Below are 5,661 nucleotides of genomic sequence, written 5' to 3' on the forward strand. Positions count from 1 at the left end.
AGAAGCATGTAAATATATATATATATTTTTAAATAAATTCTTTGAAACATTTCGGAAACACCTACATTGATGCGTTGGTTCTTCATTCTGTCACTTTTGTCACGTGCCTATCACGTTTGCATCTTCCAAAATGGAAGCAATCTGTAGCCGCAGTACAACGCTTTTTTCTCCCGCCGTTAGCCATGGGCCCACCAAAAAACACCGTCGGTGGCAAACGACTCTGCCACTAAAACATACCGATGCCTCCCTTGCCTCTACCTCAATCGATCTCTAGATATTCTTGTCTTTTTAGTTTGGATCTTCTTTCTTTTGTAATATTTTCTTTGTGTTTCACATTCTTTTCTGCCTGCTTCATTACTCGTAAGCCATAAGTCGCCCCGGAAGCCGCAAACACTAATGTAGTGTGCGCCAATGAAAATTTGCCAACCTACAAAAATAAAAAAAATAAAAATAAACTTTAAGAGAAGAAAGATGGCAGTTGTTTTCTTTGTCTTTTTTTTTTTCTTCCTTAAATTCCTTGGTTTTTTATTTGACTTTTTTTTCGTTGTTTCTTTCTTTTTCTTTTCTTTCTTTGATCGTATCAACGATTCCACCTTCAAGATTTCTTGGTTGATACTTACGCGATTCGCATGTCAATTATGTCCCCTATGTTTCAATTAATTTCCTTCGCATCAATTCCATATTTTTATCGATTTCCTTCGATTTGCCTGTTTCTTTTTTTTTAATATCTTTCTTTAATTATTTCGTTTTTATTTCGCTATTTTTCTTTTGTTTTCTTTTCCTTCCTTCCTTCCTTCCTTCCTTCCTTCCTAATGAAATTATTTGCTTCGAAATGTTTTTTTCCATTTCCCCACAGAAAGAACTTTCTCTATACTCCACCATGTCTCCGTCCCTTTCTTACTATTTTCCTATAGTTACAAATTTCTTGGTTAACTTTTTTTCTTTTTTGTCGTTCCGTCCCATAGTGTGTGTGTTGGTTTCTCATTCTTTTATTCTCTCGTCACATTATTCTTCCAGTCTATTATTCTTCTACTCCATATTTTAATTCTATTATTCCCTTTTTTTACCATTTCCTTGTATTATCCTTTCATTTTATTATTCTACCATTCCAGTATTTTTTCATTCTATCATTATTCGTAACATTGGCTACTTCACCAAAACTAGCTGTACCTGCTTTTTCTTATATTTTTCTTTTATGCCTTTTTACCAGGTAATTATTAACATTTATTTATTTTAATAACCTTCCATTTCCGTATTCTTCTATTATATTTTTCTATCATGCTTTCATTTCATTATTCTTTAATTCTATTAATCTTTAGTTCAATTATTCTTTTATTCTATTATGTTTTGGTTGTATAATTCTTTCATTCCGTTATTCATTCAGTTATTCTTTCATATCAATATGGCATAATCACGTTGACACACCGGTTCTCGTCAGATCACCGAAGTTAAGCAACGTTAAGCCTGGTTAGTACCAGATGGGTGGCCATTTGGGAATTCTAGGCGTTGTATTTGCTCTCCGCTTGTCTCGGCATTTGTTTCCAGTCGTCTTGTACATGCAATTCACTTGCCACTGGCATTTAAAAATGTCGACTCAGGAGAGGTGAGGTTGGAGATTGCGCACCTCCTGCCACAAAAATTTCACGCATATGCATCCCTTCGTGGGTATCCATAGTCTGCCAAAGACTGAAGGAGCCCCTTTTTAAAATTTCAGTCATTCTATTCTCATTATTATTCTTTTTTTATTATTTTTTATTTCATCATTATTTCATTCTTGTATTCTCTCATTTTATTATTCTTTCAGTTCATTATCCTCTTATTCAATTATTCTTTAATTCCATTATTTGTTTATTCTATAATTATTCGTCACATTTTGTTCTTTATTCGAAATTTGATATTTTTTACTTTTTTTGTCGATTTATTTTAAAATCTGCTTTTTTAGGTAATCATATATTAAATTAGATTTTTACAGTTTGATTTAAAGTTTCATTAAATTTATGTTATCCTTTAGTTATTGTATTATTAATTGTTATAAAACTATAATTAATTTTGTCTAGTTAATGTTATTTTTGTATGTATTTATAAAAAAAATATTGGATGTACATAACGGCGAAATATTTCAATCATTTAATTTCTGAATATGTTCTAAAAATTTTACAGACAGAAATTACTTTACCTTTGACAGTGTAAATGCTTTCAAATGCATTTCAGATGTCGAAGGGTCACGAAATAATTTGTTATTTAAAAATATTTTGCTTGAAATGTTTTCTGGTGAGTTAAATTTATTTATATATATATGTGTGTGTGTGTGTGTGTGTGTGTGTGTGTGTGTGTGTGTGTGTGTGTGTGTGTGTGTGTGTGTGTGTGCGTGCGTGCGTGCGTGTGTGTGTGTGTGTGTGTGTGTGTGTGTGTGTACATTTCCCTACAACATTAATCTGGCAATTTTTACATAAGGGGTATTAAGATTTGGGAAAATCTTTTTAATTGGTTTTGGGCTAGAAATTTGTCTGACAAAGGGTCAGAGTTCAACACTTTAACATTTGAAAACTCTACCCAACTCCTCTCCCAATTTTGGGTCTAAACCCTTGAAATTTTAGATGTATGCTCCTTGGACATATGTCCAACTTTTTAACTTGATGTGAGTCCAAAACAATAAATGTAAGGGGTCAAAATTGGGGCCAAAGTTTTAAAAAATTTTACCTCTCAGCCAATTTCTTGTCTAACGATTTGAATTTTACATAAATTGTATTCACATATAGGGCAAACTTTTTAATCGGTTTTTGGCCGGAATTAAGCTGCCAAAGCGTTAAAGTTCAAAAAAATTGACCTTTGCGGTCTCTAGCAAACTATTCAGCCAATTTGGGATCTAAACATTTGTAATTTTACGTAAAGGGTATTCAGACATGCAGAAAGCTTTTTACTCGGTTTTGGGGCGAAAATTTGGCTGCCAAGAGGTCAATGTTGAAAGAATTGACCTTTGCAGACTCTACCAAACTCCTCCGCCAATCTTGGGTCAAAACAATTGAAAATTTAGTCGTAGTTTACTGGACATGAGTCCAACTTTATATATATATAATATATATATATATTTTACTATAATAATTAAATTCGTGTATATATATATATATATATATATATATATATAAATATATATATATATATTACTATAATAATTAAATTCGTATATATGTATATACATATATATATATATATATATATATATATATATATATATCCCTATTTTTGGTTGAGCAGATTGGGAAATGATATAAAATCTGCCATTAGCGTATTTGGCGACGCTCTTTGTGTAAACAAATCGAGCGGAGGCATTTAGACGATGTCAAAACATTGTTAATTCATTAACCACGCAGCAGGAGCAGCCGTATAACGCAATGGTGAGAGGCCTTGCGTGTCATTTGGGCGGTCGAGTTTCGGTCCTGGCTTACATATATAAGCACATCAAATTATGAACAGTCCATTGGGCCTGAGCAAAGCTGGGCTGAACTGCTAGTATATATATATATATATATATATATATATATATATATATATATATATGTGTGTGTGTGTGTGTGTGTGTGTGTGTGTGTGTGTGTGTGTGTGTGTGTGTGTGTGCACGTGCGTAATTTCGCAATATATATATATATATATATATATATATGTATAATGGGAAACGTCTTACGTTGCCTTATCAGATTCATATATACGGGGTGGAATGATGTCACTCTAAAGAAAAAACTGTATTGAAAAAATCAATTCAGGTAACTTAATTAGTAGAGTAGCCGCTTTCAGTCTCAATCACCGCCTCGATATGGGTCATGCCTTTCCACAAACGCAAGCGGGAACTCGGCGAATTCTCGGCAGATGGTGGCGATCAGGCTGGCTTTGGTGTTGTGGGAGGTCACGTTGGTGATGTTCTCGACTTATGACCAAACGAAGTAGTCCAGTGGATTCAGGAGGGGGAGGAGGGGGAAGTGTTAGAAGGGTACAAAGTCGCAGCACTCCTTCTGAAGCCAAGCCTGGGACTCTTTGGACTTGTGGACCGGTGCATGGTCTGCCAGCAGCCACCTGATTGAGCCACGGGATCACCACACTCTTCAGTATATCCAGGTGTATTTTGGTGCTGACTTTGAAGATGTGAGGTGGCATGATGCGGGCCCTCACTTGAAACCACACCAAAGACCATAAGCATGGCCGAAAACTTTGTTGTAGATGTTCCCTCAAACGTTGAATCGTCCGGCTTTGCCTTTTGAGGGTGCTGGCAATGGTCCTGTTGTCATACCTTTGATCGGTAGAGAGCATAAGTTGTACAGCAGCGCATCTCCGATTTCGCTCGTTGAACATTGTGTCCCTTTCAGACATGATAGAATGTTCTTTGGGACTCGTACACAACTGGCCAACTAGTAGATGGTCTGCGACAAAAAAAAAAAAAAGAAAACCAGTTTTCATCAAACGGAAATGGAATCATGTCGTCTTCTCTAATTTGTAAGTTACGTAGAAGCGGGAAATGCGTCGAAAAGTGATCACAAGATTTTATTAATGTGTACATGAATTTTCTTTTATTTTTCTTTACAGCCCCCCTCCATTCCCCTTTCATATCAATCGGCTGTCCTTCTTTCTGTAATATTTCTTTCTTTAAAGCTTTTGTTTTCTCTCATTTTACCTATTATTATTATTATTATTATTATTATTATTATTATTATTATTATTATTCCATTTCTCTTTTTTCCCGTCTGATTCTTCTTCATATTTTTTCCTTTCCTTCTTTCACCTTTATCATATTTCCATAATCCAGATTCAAAATATTATTGTCTTTCTCCCGCCGCTCCCTCACCCAAATATCTATACAGAAGATCGAGCACAACCTCCCACCTAAAACCTTATTTTTCTCTAATTGCCCACCACATTACACACTCTTTACTCCCTATTTTTTTGTCTTCATCTCGTAGCACACCCAAGACCCCACCACAACATTTTACCCCTGCAGAAAGGGCCGGGGATGCGTTTATACTTTCCTTAAATCGCGAAACACCATAATATGTGGGTCTCGAATTCCCAGCGCACGCACGGTTCTGGCTTTATCGCCCGACAAAATCTGGGTAACGACTGGGTTACCTTCCTCACAACAAACTCCTCTTCAACCAGAGGGCGCTGGTGTCCTTTTTGACAGATTCGGGTGGGAGATTGTCGACTATCTCTGGCCAAAGTGCGATTGATTGATAGATATATAAGACGTGGCATCTGCTACTGAAAGATTTTTCGTTCAATTTATTAACGGATAAAAGTTGCTTTTTCAGCAGTTTGCAATTTTGAAAAAAAAAAGAAAAAGAAAAGATGTTTACGTTTGTTCATCACTTCGAATATTTATCGTGCTGAAATCCTTTTATCGTCTTTGTTTAATAAGGGCGTAAGTCCTTTGGAGCGTCTATTAGATACAATACCTTGATATATATATATACACAATTATTTGTATATACGAAGCTTTGTGTTATGATAATTAAGCCAAAAAGGGATGACCCATCATAATTAAATCATTGGTACGTCTCAGAATTATGTAATATACTGTTTTTAAATAATTCGTGTTAAGCTGTCGCATTTATGATCGAGCACCTTATTGATTTCTTTTCACTACATCCTTACACCATATATATAATAGGAAAA

General features: G+C 35.0%; 1 pseudogene; it reads left to right on the forward strand.

The window, feature by feature from the left end:
• Positions 1–1,398: 1,398 nt before the first annotated feature.
• LOC145242056 (5S ribosomal RNA) lies at positions 1,399–1,515 on the forward strand (annotated as a pseudogene).
• The last annotated feature ends 4,146 nt before the right edge of the window (positions 1,516–5,661 follow it).

Source organism: Euprymna scolopes, chromosome 2 (assembly GCF_053919585.1).
Source record: "Euprymna scolopes isolate OS-2025 chromosome 2, ASM5391958v1, whole genome shotgun sequence".
NCBI lineage: Eukaryota > Metazoa > Mollusca > Cephalopoda > Sepiida > Sepiolidae > Euprymna > Euprymna scolopes.